This window comes from Manis javanica, chromosome 9 (genome assembly GCF_040802235.1).
Source record: "Manis javanica isolate MJ-LG chromosome 9, MJ_LKY, whole genome shotgun sequence".
Lineage (NCBI taxonomy): Eukaryota > Metazoa > Chordata > Mammalia > Pholidota > Manidae > Manis > Manis javanica.
In genome coordinates, this window is record NC_133164.1 from 17,131,426 (window position 1) to 17,146,333 (window position 14,908).

The window sequence follows — 14,908 nt, forward strand, 5'->3', positions numbered from 1 at the left end:
GTGTAAAACACACTTGATGTGTGTTAATGTTGGGTAAAACATTAAAATGCTGGGGCAAATCACACATGGACCAACAACTGTGATCGATGCCATCATATATGATGTCCTTCTATCTGCCCACCACGGATAAGTTAGTTCTCAGTACAGAATACAACTGTACATGTTTACACAATCTTTTCCTTTGTACATTTAGCAGTAATCTGTTCAGTCAGATGTTAACATACGAATGCAAATAAACACAGAAGTTGGGTATCCCACTGCACATGGCTAGGCTGACACATCTGCCTTTGAAAGGAAAGCTGTGTATTTCAGGATGAAGTAATATCAACGAGTGTGTCAGCACTAGAGAATGCATGTGGTTGTAGGATTGCATTGTCCAGTCATCAAAACTCCCTGCTTATGATTCCTATTAGTGTTGCAAAGAGCAAAAGTCAATCCTGTATTTTGCTTATCTAGTTGATTCTGCTGCTTCCTTCTCATATGAACAATTGGAAGAACAACTGTATAAGAAGCTTGAGACAATAACTAAAAATTGGTTAGGGGTTGCCTGGAGTGACAGATTCCATTTCTTCAGAAATTGTACAACCAGACAAGTGAAGTCGCTGGAGGTGTTGGACTGGCTGCAATGGATTTATCCGTCTAGCATTTCTGAGCTCCTTTTCATGGCTGCATCCCCCTGCCTGCTGCTGTCCTTACTGATGATGGCACAGCAGCAGGAAAGGGCAGGGTGATCTCAGGGGCATCAGCCATATCGTGAAGTCTCAGGCCACTTCTGTGTCTGCTGAAGCCCCCCGTGAAGCTCCTTGTGTGCCAATAGGCATGTTTAGGTTAGGACTAAAAACCTCACCTTTTGTTTAAGAGGCTGGTAGCAGGGATGGTTGCTTTCATATTTGACAAACCCGCAACAGGAAAAGCAACGCACAAGGTCTGGAGCTCAGCATGAAGGTCATTCACTGAGATGCAGACCAAATCTGGTAGCAGCCAAGCCAACAGAGGATATAGATTTAAACTTCATTTTTATTTATTAGAAGTCCTGCCTCTACTGTTATTTTTACAAGCAAAGCTTTACAGGTGTTTTACATTTATAATGTTTTCATGCAGCTTTAGTGAAATTATGTTTGCTGCTGTGTGAAATTCTTCCTAATATTCTGAAGCCACTGTTTGGCAATTTTCACATTTTTCCAAATAGAGAGATATTCTAATATGATTTTCTGGCATTTAATGAAGCCAACTGCAATTTAGGGTAGATTTATTTAGGGTAATTAACTCTGGTGTCATGGATTTGTTAAACAATGAGACCTCAGGTCTGACACTAGGAAAGTAAGATTCGATCTCTGTGCCTTAGTGGCTGTGAAGCACATGAAGCTGTTGACCTTCTTTTATGATGTTGGAAAGATTTTTTTTCACCCCTTTGGCTTAAGTCTCCGGGGAAAAAAATCCCCTCTTTAACTAACTACATGGATTTCTTCATATGGATGAAATACTTCATGATATTCTTTGTTTGCTGGTAATGGAAAACCATGCCCATCTTATGAATGATTAGATGAGAGAACATTCCCTAGCAGGGGCTAGAGTAAGGCTGACACCCACTGAAAACCAGAGTTGGGGATTATTGGCTCTGTTTTTTGCTCTGGAGAGTATGCATGACCATATTCAAATACTGTTTTTCTTAAAGATTCAGCATGGCCATGTTAGTTTTTCAAGTAAGCAAATGATCCCTCCCCACATATATATATGAATGTATGGGTGTATGTGCATAGATGTGTGTGCTGGTTTGGCACCAAGGAACCTGAGCACTGCTCCCAGATGAATTTTTCTCTAACACCACTTTCATTGGACTTCTCTTTCTCTTCTTCAAGACCATAGAGTAGGTTCTCTGGACCATGCCATTTCTGTCTCTCAGTGACCAGAATTTTGCCCCACCCCATCTCTGTCCTTTTCCTTATAACTCCTTACCAAACCCCCTGGTCCATCAAGTAAGTTTCTTCCTGGTTCTTGTGCATAATGCTTATTCCTCTCCCTACCAGAAATCTGGCACACAGGTCTATTTATCTAGGGAATAAATAAACAAATTAATTACTGACTTAAGTGCTTTGTTCAGGCTGATTCAGGAGGGCTGGGATGAAAGAAAGGACATTCCCATTTAGCTTCATGTTCTCTGCACTCATTTGTCCCTCTTCCTTCATGGAACCTTCTTAATAATGATCTAACTCTTTCCTTGTCCTTAGTCCATCCTGAAGGTATCTAATATACATTTTGGTAGTTAATTTTATGTTTAATTGAGCACTTTAATGAACAGATTCTTATATTCTTTGATTCTGTATTTCATAGGGACTTTTAACTACAGTAAAGATTTCTGAGGGCTGGGACTCTGCCATATTCTTCTTTTATATTCTCTAAGTAACTTAGCACATATTATCAAGCACATAATATGCCCTTGATAATAAATAATTGAAATAAATGATATTGATTAAATCTCTTTGAATGTGATCAATTTGTGGTATTGTTACAATTCATTACCTGCCTCTCTCTACCATTACCACTAAACTAGAAATTCACATTTGTTTACATTATATGTACATCCCATTGTGCACATATACACACAGTATAGAGCCAGTAGTCTACTGGAGGATTTATTTTAGGTGGTTTGTGATCCTATGCCAAAGAAAAGGAAGTAATTCTTTGTAATCTCCACTCAACCCCCTTCCCAACTGTGGAAAAGCACCATAAACCTTGGCAAATGCTTTGCCCTCTCAATCCTGGGAAAAGCTGTCTTGTTAAAACACGGCCGTGCATTTAAATGGCTGCTCTGCCATTATGAACTGTGTAAGCTTCAGCAAGGAGTGAAACCTCTCTGAACCTTGATTTCATCCTTGTAAAATGAGAATAACCACGTTGCACTTTCAAGGCCACTTTTAAGATTAGCAATAGTGTCTCTACCAGTCACCATTTATTGAGGTCACTATGTTCCTGGCAGTGTATTCTGTCCACAAATTTTCTCCTTTAATTGTTACAACATATTTGGCATATATTAAATGCTCAGTAACAGTGACTATTATATTTCATACCTTGGCTTTAATGAACACTGACTCAGACTGAAGATTGCCAAGGACGGTTTTTTCATTTCCCAGGATTGGCAGAAAGGTGTAATGAAGTCAGGCTACTACCAGGTGCCTGTGGCCCAAAGCCAGTGTAATGGTTGCTCTGGGTGGAGGCCAAATGCTGGGTCCTGCCATCCCATCCCCATAATGGCTCTTGGGCCCAGGAAGCTTGCTCTTCAACAGAATCTGGCTTAGGAGACAAGAAAAGAACTGCCCTGAGTTGCTTGTGAGCTGATTCACACAACACTCCAGTAGGACTGGTGAGTCAGTTTCATTAAGCCTCAAAATAACTCACTTATGTAAACTGAGGTGACTTTTCAAGGACAGAGAAGGGTTAAGCCTGAGTGTTGGGAGCAGGTTGTGTTTCCTCCGAGCTAAGCACAAGAGTGAGGGGCCTTAGCTTTCAAGAGGAGGGATTTGGATTAAATTCTAGTAAGTGCTTCTTGATTGTAAAGGTTTTGAGCTATTAGAGCACATGAACAACAAAACTAACAATAACTTATCCAGGGGTTTTATCTTTCCTGCACAGATTTCATAGAAAGAAATGACTTGGATGACATCAAATAGTAACTTCCCCAAACAGTGATTCCTTCCTCTCTCCTTTCCTTTCTAAAACAAAATTGTATTTTAATTGTATATCTTTCTCCCTTCATCCAGTTATCCCCTAGACTTTTGGGAGGCTAGAGCCAGGAGAATGGTATTTTTGAAAAGCTGGGCAAATGATTCCCTTGTTCGGACAGGGTTGGGACCAACCAGCTTCTTGGATAAAAAAGCCCCATAGACTGGAAGGGACTGGTTGCAGGTCTGTGATGGGATCCAGTGTGATAATGGTGTCCTGTTTACTACCACCTTGTGGTTGCATCCTCCATTATGATCCACAGGGCCCTGGCTGAGGTAAATGGAGGAAGCTCTCTCTCTATCAGTCTTACAATAATTTTATTAAGTTCTTGAATGGAGTGATCTTAATCTTAGTGTCTTACAGAGTCTCTGAATGTTACATCTTCTATTAGCTTCTTACTGCACCTTCTCATGAGAAAATAAGGGTCAGTTGCAGAGCCTTTCTATTACAGTACCCCACCAGAATCTTCTGCTACTCAAGAGTTAAGAACAGTTATTGACATAATAAACAAAAGCATTTTTTTAGTACCAAATGCATTAGCACCATCATTACACAGATAATGCCAGTGAGGCCTAAGTAACTTTTAAGGCCACATAACTTATGAATGATAGAGCTTGATTCAAAGCTAAGACCATCTGGCTTCCAAGCTCATGTTCATGGTAGCAGGATCTCAAGTGAACTTGAGACTGGCAGCCAAGAAGAGACTCTCAGCCAGGAGATGCTCATGCCTGGGGCTTTGACCTTCTGAATTCTAAGGGAAGAAGGAGACTGGTGAGAAATTTTCCGCAGTGGTGAAGGAGGCATTAAAGGAGTCAAATCTTGAGAGCCCACTGGGAACGCTGTTACTAAGGGGACATCCCGATCAGGCTGTTCAGTGGTGGGACCTGGGCTACCTCCCCTCCCCTGAGGGCTGTCCGTTTCTAAGACTCATTCTCCAGCTCTCCCACCTCCCTCACATCAAACCGTTGAGATACTGGCTATCCTTCAGGAATTTCTTTTTTTTCTTAAATTTGAGTTAATTTATGTTGCTTGCCACCAACAACCCATACTGACAGAGACTGCCACACTTTAGAACTTATAAACAGACAAATTATAAATTATATCAAGACTCTTGATACATATAGGTATCTTTCCTTAATTTTTGTTATCTTACATTTTAGCTTCTCAAAATCTTGGTCATATTACAGAAAAGGTTTTTTCTTCTCTTTTAACTTACATTCATCTCACTTTCAAACTCTCTTTATGATCTACTTTTCTGATTTATTCATTTGACTGCTTCTCCAGATTTCTTTCCCCAGCCAGGTGGGCCACATATGGAGTCTTTAACACTTCTGCCAGCTCTCTCTCTGGGGGTTCTGCACCTTGGTTTCCCTAATCATAACCATAATTACCTTGTACTTTTACAAGGTATTTGCTATTTAATTTACATAGCATACTGTTCAATTAGTGACTTAGTCACAGTCAGCTTAAAGTTTCTATACTGCTCCAATTTAGAAATAGAAAAAGAGAAGCATTGCCTTTTAAAAATTTAACTGGTTTATATCAAAATAGAAAATGAGTATTTTAATTCTTTCATCACTTGTATCTTCTATGACCTTGAGTTAGGTTGTTACAATCTTTTCTCTTGCAATAGCACTTCTAAAGCTCCAGGGTATGCATGGACTATCTTTGGTTATTATGACCCTGACATAAAGGGCTACATTAGCTGTTTTTGATAAAACAAAGTAACAAGGAGGAAGAAATATGCTAGTTAAAACTACGAATAACAGAGCTGCTTTTGCCCCTAAGGAAGTGGCATAATTTTTCTCTGGAGGCTTTTGTTTAAGAAAATATTTAATGGTCTGACCTTGGGAGCTAATGCTTACATGATTTGGAAGGAGACAGCAAAACAGAAAAGATTGATAAATTGGCTGCAAATAAAATGAAGAGAAACTGAATGGTAGGAGCCGCCCAGAAGTGAGAGGAATAGATGAGGTCTGCAATATGGTAGAAGGCTGCCCAAGTAGAAGGGAAAACATTCTTTTGAGATGGGGATGGTTGAGGGACTTAAAAGGCTGGACCGTCTAACACTTAATTTTAAGTAGTCTGTCCCAAACCTCCAGTAAAGAATGCTACATGTCCCCTTGATTTAATGACTTTTTGGGGTGTGAATGGGTGGGGTTGATTGCCAACCTAGGGAGCAGAGATCTCAGATGGGATAAGGGAATAGGTGCAGAGGGGTAATAACTCAGTAATTGACATGAAATAGCTACTCTTTCCCTAAATAGACCAGAGGAAGGAGAACTCTGAAGGAGGAATAAAGGTGGCCTGAAAGAACTCCAGTTGTAATTGTTACTACATAGCGGACATTTCAGGGAAGAAACTGACCAACTAGTGGAGCAGAAATGGAGACACTGGAAGAACTGTTGCAAAGAGAAGATCAGCCCCATGAAAAAACAAAACAAAACAGAAAAAAGAGCTGGATCTCCTCCTGTTTTCCTCCCTGTCTTCTGCAATGCTGAAATGTGTCGGGTCTATTATTTCTCAGAAAGTAAAGCTCTTCAGTGTGTAACCAAATGATACGTATTGTTTAGCACCACCCAAAGTGACGTGAGCAGGTTCAAGGTATTTTTCTATAAAAGCATTAGTGGAAAGCAGAAAATATAAAGGAATATTCAAACATCTAGCAGAAATGTAACTACAATTTTTAGAAGTAAATTTCTTAGTGGGAATTTGCCATGAAAATCATTTCCTTAGAGATGATGGGTGCAGAGGCTGTAATCTCCTATTTTACACTCATGTTTATGATTCCAAATAGATGATTTATATGATTGTAATTCTAAATTCTTAATATAATAGGTCTTATTAATCTCCTTATGACTAAGAACAACTTTCAGATTTTAAAAAATATGATTAAACTTCATTCAAGTGGGCAATTCCATAACTGGGATTTCTAATATCTAGACTAGAGAGATAAAATGGTTGGGAGGAAAGACATGAGGGATCTTAGAAAATTAAGACAGAGAATTAAGACAGAAGGAGAATGAACAGAAAGACAGGATAAAGAAGGAAATGTTGAAAAAAATAAAGTTGATGAGAATTACTTTTTAAAGCATTTGAAATAATATATTTTTTTCAACTTATGGTTGAGATAAACTCTCACCTTTAGGGGTAACACAAAGAAAACTTCTGCCTGAGAAGTAAGGATGGCTACTTTACTTTAAGCTAACTCATTACATTATGCAATAGCTGATCAATAATTATGAACATCTACGCTATAGTAATGGTATATCACCACTATGACAGAAAGCTAAGGTGTCTTACAGTAGTTTTGAAATGAGTTTTTTGGTTTAATGTTGCTATATTTGAGTACTGGAAGTTTATATGCAATTCAGAATATAGCATTACTCACTCAGTTCACAGTTAAAACTTTGAATACAGAATTTTATCATATTTTTAAGACATGTAGTTTACTGTAGAATAATGGTGGCTATTTAAATCTAACACTCCCTACACCTTCTCTGAAAAACTATGCATATCAAAAAATGATAGTAAATAAATCATCCATAATCCATATGTAGAGCACAGGTAGGAGGTGGTGATTCCTAGCACATTAAATTATATGTAAGGAAGTAAATACATATAGAGTTAATACCATAAAAGCCAGGGCCATAGCCTAGTGGATGGAAAGTGGGTACCGAGTGACAAGCTATCAGATGCCTAGGAAGAAGACTCCCCCAGAATGGAGGTGCTTGAGTATTTTTCCAAAAGAAGGCATTTGGATATTTTCAACATAGCATTTTCCAGCTTATAGATTGCTATGCTGACTGGAGACCTGGTGAAAGACTATAAAAGCCTCTTAGGTTATAAAACAAATTCGTATGAACTGAAAGCTGTTCATTACATTCAACATGTCATTTTGCTTTCTGTTCCTCATTTAAAAATAAATTGTATAATAAAATAAAATAAGTGAAAACATCACTCATTAGTGAAAACACTCGAAGTAAGGTAATACAGTGAAAGGAAAGAAACCTATTGGATAGAACCAAAGGGATCAGATAAAAATCGACACCACTAAACAATGTAAGAAGTGAGTGCAAATCAGAGTATGGATTGGAAAGGACTTAAAGACTTTTTTCCAGGTTTTTTGAGGTATAATTAACAAATAAAAACTGTGTGTATTTGTATGATGATTTAATACACATATACATTGTGAAACAATTACAATCAGATTAATACATCAATCACCTCACATAGTTACTATTTTGTGTGGGTGTGGTGAGAACACTTAAGATCTACTCTGCACAAATTCCAATTATACGATGTAATCGCATTAAGTACAGTCACCATGCTGTCCTATTTTTCTTCCCTCAATTATACGATGTAATCGCATTAAGTACAGTCACCATGCTGTCCTATTTTTCTTCCCTGTTGGTGGCAGACTCACAGATATATAAACATCCTCCCATTGATTCTTAGGTCCGTGACCCGAAACTTTGGTGCCTCCTCTGCTCCCAACCCTGCCCCTCTCAGTCTAATAACGGGTCTCATCCCTCTGGGTTGCAACTGTGACTTTCTCCAGATAAGCATTTCCAACATCCAACCCCATTCACACTTCCACCCTCACCCATTACCTATCATCCCAGACTATTTCAGGTGACTTTTCCCACATTTAGTGACTGAACTTAGCTCATCCTCACCCTTTAATTACATCGTTATTTCCTGTTGACTTACCTTTCAATAGACTGTAAGCTCTACTTGTTCATCTTTATGAATGCAGTGTCTGTCATGGTGTCTGGAACACGGCAGGTGCTCAATGAATATTCGCTGAATGAATACCCCTGATCGCCACAAGAGAAGGAGTTGAGTACACAATATCGAAACGTTCAGTAAGGTGCACTAAAATATGACCACAGTTGTGATTACTCTTTCTGTGAACTGAGGCAGAAGCACTCAATTAGAAGGAAAGGTAACTGGATCCATTCTCTGCAAATTGTACCATCACTGTAGATGGAATTAGATGAACTGCTTTGAGGATATCATACTATTCCATGTCTGACATCTAATCTGGCATTTCCATGCCTGTTGCAGCCATCAGCATAATTTGGACTTTAACAGATTCTTGTAAAAATAGTTTTTAAATTATGGATCTGTAACTTCAGTTCCTGTTATTTCATCCAATCTTTACCACACACTGCAGCTACCAAACTTCCACCAAAAACAAGATGACCATGTTGCTCTTCTAACCAAGAATTTACAGTCAGTGACTCTACCCTGCACACACATCTTATTGACAGTAAAGAAAATTATCCAACTTATTACAATTTTCATCCTTCCTTCTTTTCTTAATAAATTAAACAATTACACTGGTGAAATTCACATAACATAAAATTGACTATTTTAAAGTGAACAAGTCAATGGCATTTAGTTCATTAAGAGGTCATACAACCACCACATCTGTCTCTGATTCCAAAACATTTCATCACTCCAAAAGGAAACTCCACACCAATCAGGCAATTACTCCCCATTCTCCACTCCCCTGGGGACCACCAACCTGCTTTCTGTCCCTATGGATTTAACTCTTCTGGATACTTCATATAAAGTTGGCCCTTGAACAATGTGGGGGCTAAAAGTGCTGACCCAAGTGGAGTTGAAAAGATGCATGTAACTTCTGACTCCCAAAAAACTTAACTACCGATAGCCTACTGTTGACTGAAAGCCTTGCTGATAACATAGTCAGGTAACAGGTATTCTGTATGTTATATGCATTATATACTCTATTCTTCCAACCAAGTAAGCTAGAGAAGAGAAAATGTTTTTTTTCAAATTTTCACAAATTTCCAAAAATTTTTCTGATAATAGTTATTGAAAAACATTAATGTATAAACGGACCCCTGCAATTCAAATCTGTATTATTCAAGGATCAATGGTATATGGAATCAAACAATATTTAACTTTTTGTGTCTAGCTGCTTTCCCTTAGGATAATATATTTGAGTATCATCAGTGTTATAGTACCTAGCAGTAGTTTATTCCTTTTTGTGACCAAATAACATTCCATTGTATGGATATGTCACTTTTGTTCATCCATTCACCTATTAATTGACATTTCGGTTCTTTATGGCTACTGTGAGTAGTCTGCTATAGGTATGCACGTATATGTAGTTGTTTGAGTACCTGTTTTCATCTTTTGGATATATACCTAGGAGTGGAATTTCTGGGTCATATGGAAATCCTATGTTTAATTTTTTAGGAACTGCCAAACTATTTTCCACAGTGGCTGAACCCTAACACTTTCACCAGAAATGTATGAGGGTATTAATTTCTCCACATCCTTGTCAACACTTGTATTTTTTTTTTATTATGGCATCTTAGTGGATGTGAAGTAGTAGCTCATTGTAGTTTTAATTTTCTTTCCCCTAATGGCTAATGATATTAAATATCTTTTCATATGCTTTGGAGATATGTCTATTTCAGTCCCTTGCCCACTCTTTAGTTGTATTGTTTGTCCTCTTATTATTGAGTTCCGAGAGTCTTTGTGTATTCCGGATACCAGATCCTTGTCAGATATGATTTACAAACATTTTCTCCCATTCTGTAGGTTGTCTTTCACTTTCTGGATAATGTCCTTGGATACACTGAAGATTTTTATTTTGCTGAAGTTCAATTGATGTATTTTTAAAAATTTTATTGTTTGTGTTTTTGTTGCATCTAAGAATTCAGTGCCAAATCCAATGTCATATAGATTTACCTCAATGTTTTCTTCTAAGTGTTTTATAGTTTTAGCTCTTATATTTAGGTCCTTTATATATTTTGAGCAAGTTTTTATATATCGTGTGAGAAAGGAGTTTCCCTCTTCTTTTTATATAATTTACCATTCAGGAAAACAGAAATGCCTTCACCCAGAATAAATTCATCTCCAAGCCTTTATTATATTCTTCTGTCTACAATGACTTTCCTTATAGTCATCCTTACCTGGGCTTACATTACCAGTCACTCAATGTGCTCCATAAATACAAATTCTACTTTGTATTTCTTATACTCCTGTATCTTTCTCCACTTCTCAACTTACCAAATTAACAGAAATAATTTCTTCTCTATCAACTCTCATAACCTCTCTTATGGTACTAATTCATAATTTATTTATTTATACAAATAATTATCCATACATTCAAAAATTAAAGAAATGATTAGTGGGTACTTACTCTTGCTCTGCTAAATACTAACCCCTTTTCAAAACCTGTCATTTATTATGTATTTATGAAGATGTCTTCTTTTTCCTACTAGTGTGGCAGTTTTAAACATAGGAGTATCATCTCATTGACCTCTCCATCTCTCACAAGACTCACTCAGCAACTGGAGTGAATTAATGAATGCAAAAACTGATCATTGTCTACACACTGTCAATATAAACAATTGTCTCTAAATCCTCTGACCTCATATATTTTCTGCCAATATAAAGGACTGATCTCAGCTTAGATTAGGGAAGTTCATACACATTTTCCCAAAATGTATCAAATTTGCTGTAACATCTCCCCTTTGGCCCCCTTCTCCTCCTTCCTTTGTAAATGTGATTTTCAGTTTCCCCAGGGTGAGAATTATTGCAGGAAGATAACCAGCTATTCTCTGGCAGAGAACCCAAAGAATGCAGGATTACTTCAACTCACTTGCTTACAGATTTTATATAAATGATTTTGCCAGCCTCCTTTGAAGTTTGAGTAAAGCCATTTAACAAAATGCCAATACAAGAAGTTCATACATCTTTAAGCATTTCCTGAATATTCCTTAAGTAAGGACTAGAAGAAATTTGATAGTTTTGTTATTTTGTGTGTGTGTGTGTGTGTGTGTGTGTGGTATGTACCTTATCCACAGTGAACAGTTTTTCAAAATTTTTATCTAAGTAGCCTTGAAGCAATGAAAATGGCCAGTATAGATATAGGATTGATAGTTTCCAACACAACATCTGACATTTCAATCACATTCCACGTCAAGTAAAGACACATTGCTGGATCTTTTCTAGGTCTTTGAATTTTTTGAATTGATATATTTTGATTACCTATTTTCTCCAAGCTACATAATTGTCCTCAGATAGAAAATTTCTTAATTTAAATATCATTTGCTACACAGTATTGGTAAAATAAAAAAATTGATTTGAAAAGAGAAGAGAGAAAGGTGACAGGCATTCAGAAAATAAATACTGTTGGTGTGCTGAAAATAAAGTGTAAGAGTTATGATCTATTAAATACTACATTCAATTTAATTTAAAGTGTCCCTAATTAGGTGGGTATTTCTGGTTTCTCTTGCTTCCCAGTATAACGTCCCAAAGCACTTGCTGATTTTTAGCAGTGCGTTAGATGGCAGTGTTCACATAGTTTAAACGGCACTTACTGCAGTCGTGTTATTGCAGATCCAACCAGTCACCTTCATTTGGGATTTTGCACCACTCCAGTCTCCAGTCTTCAAAGCTGCTATTTTCCAGGACTCCTTTTATGCCTTTGGTGCAACTAGGGGAAAAAAAATAAGAATATTAGTAACTGGGGATATCCTATGATAAACATAAAAGTATGTCTTTCTGAATCCTTATGCCTTACTGAGCAAAAAGGACACATGGCAGATCATACCTGTTTCTTACAGGTAAAGTTCACAGAAACTCACATTGCTGTCATTTGCAACTACAAAACCGCCTATGCTCACCTCAAAGTAAAGGTATATCTTTGTTATTAAGAAACTTGCAAGGTTTAAATCACATTCTTTCTTACAAATTGTTCCTAATTTAAGTCTTGGCTGTTGTTTTCCTTATTCCTTTCCCCTTTGTGCCTTTATCGACTTTGAAAAGAAAACCTCTATTCTAACCCTCCATGTGCTTCTATTTATTTTTATTCTCAGATCCAATAAGCATAATTTGCCCAGTTCCAAGCTTGATTAACTCTCTTGGGGCAGAGTCCATTTGGCACATGGACCAGATGCCAAATAATTTACTATGTCTTACATGCCATCAGGGAAATATCTCCAAGGTCTAAGTCAAGATGCCTTTTCACATTAGGGCATAGCTTTTTTTTTTAAAGAAATTTAGCTCAAAAAAACAAATCCCCAAGTTACTGTTTTTCTCTAAGTAGTTGAATGGTGTCCCTTCTCCAATTTCTATTGCCCAGCAAAGTCTGTTTTCTAGTTTTCCAGAAACACTGGGACCTCTTGACCTGGGAAGGTAGGATGCCATGTGCTAAATTCACTTAGACTAAATTTAGAAGCATCTTTTTCCCTACCCCAAGTGAGATCAAGCAGTCTGCATGGAGAGCACACGCAGGATTTTGAGAACCAAGGGCTTAGAGGTCAGAGGGATGAAGAGAGTTTTGTAATACCTGGATTTAACCCTTTTTATTCTTTCCAGAAACACCAGAGATTTGGGCTATACCTAATAAACATTCAAGTGGAATAAAATCCTTTTGGAAGGAGGAACTTGCAGAATATGTTATATAAATATCATCCAACTGTGAATAATAATGTATATCTATAGTTCTTTTTCACATAAAGATAGACGCAATAGATTCTCTTATCCTATTTTGTAGATGAGGAAAGTGAGACTCAGTGACGTACTTGTTCAAGTTCACAGATCTAAGACGAACACAACTTCCAACTTCTGGTTTAGTCTTTTCATCAAACTCTGAAAGCTCGACCAAATCCAGTGCAATTTTTTTTTCTGTGTAACAATCTGGATAATGTATTTCTTATTTAAACATTGGCTCGAATTTCTCTTGACTTATTTGTTTGGGGCAAAGCTAGAGGTAATGCTCTCCTCTGGTCACAGGAAGCCCTCATAGGGAATAATTGTAGAGGCTCACTCTCTTCTTAGCTGGTTAAATTGCCATATTACTCCCCATTTAATTTGAAAACTTTTAGGAGTCTCTCTCCTCTGGATAAAGATTTTTGAAGGTGTGGGCAGTGTTTTAGAGCATTCATCTCTTAAAGGAAGACCAAAAGCACAGAAATTCCCTTTAAGTGAGTTTCCAGGAGAAAACAAAAATTTACGAATTTGCGATAGACTACATTTGCTTTTTAATACCCACCATATGTCTAGTTTTATTCAGGGACTAGAGGAGTGGGTTAGTGCTTATTTTCACAGATTATATAAATAACAGCCCACTATTGCTTATTTCTTCTAGGTGATGATATTTTGGACTGTACTAAATAAAATGCAATGGAAAAACTTAAAACCATCCTTAATTATTAACAAAGACAGTCCACTAATAGGTCTTTAGTTAGTGCCTGTAATACTTGGGCTGTGAGGTTTTAGAGTGTGGATTGTTTAATAACCAGAGACAAAGGTGATTGCTTTCAGGGGTTTCAATATTAATATTTCCATTTCCTGTTGTCTTGCTCTCCCGTTGATTTTTTTCAGGCTTTGCTTAATGACCTATAAATCTAAAACTGAGTTTTACCATAAAGGGCCAGCAACATCCTTCCTATTTTTCTGTTTTATTTTCTTCTCTATCTGTCCCCTTTTAGGACACCAAGCACCAACCTCCCCATCTTCCTTTCCCTCTCTCTCAGTGGTGGAAGTGCAAATAGATGGGGCCCCGTTTAGTGCCCAGAGGGAAGGAAGGCACTCACGTTTGTAGAGAGCTCTCATGTCCAGGCACTGTGCTAACCTGTTACATATGTGGTGGTATAATATTTCAAAGTGCTAACTCTCCGGTGTAACTGCCAATTCTCCCCAGCTTGGCAGCTAAATGGAAAAGCAACATGGCCGTGGGGACGATTTACAGTGGGGAACAAAGTTCTTTAGCTTTTGAGTTCAAAGGGCACCATCTGGGTATGAGAAGGGAACATTTTTGAAAAGGAATGCAGGGAGAACAGGTTTTTCTTCCTAATTTGAGACTAAAGAGATTAAGGAGCCTGGAGCTGGCAACCAAGTCACCTCCAAAGTCGTCCAGTTCCCAAAACACTGGACTTGATGTGACTTTTTACTTTCTTTCCTTGAGATGTGTTTGATGTTTTGTTTCCCAGGCCACCCAGAATCAGCAATTTTGCAAAGAGTCCCAGATGGAGGTTACTTCTTTGGGATTTGTTACAAAAAGGGAACAGTTGAGTACAAAGGACATTGACGAAAGAACTGAAAGAACATTTTAGTTGAAGTGTTTACAGATACACTGTTTGGTAGCGGACTTAAATCTTGCTACTCTTCCTCATTTGAGAGTTAGTAACAAACAGGT

At 37.6% G+C, this 14,908-nt stretch overlaps 1 long non-coding RNA gene across 4 annotated transcripts in view; it reads right to left on the minus strand.

Moving 5' to 3' along the window:
- LOC118973652 (uncharacterized) overlaps positions 1 to 14,908 on the minus strand; it is a 225,241-nt gene that overhangs the window by 80,714 nt on the left and 129,619 nt on the right. For all 4 annotated transcript variants that reach the window (XR_012121018.1, XR_012121017.1, XR_012121019.1 and 1 more), the window contains exons 4-5: positions 12,087 to 12,202; positions 8,434 to 8,540 (exon numbers count right to left, since the gene is read on the minus strand). This is a non-coding gene — a long non-coding RNA (uncharacterized lncRNA). The remainder of the gene's footprint in view (positions 1 to 8,433; positions 8,541 to 12,086; positions 12,203 to 14,908) is intronic.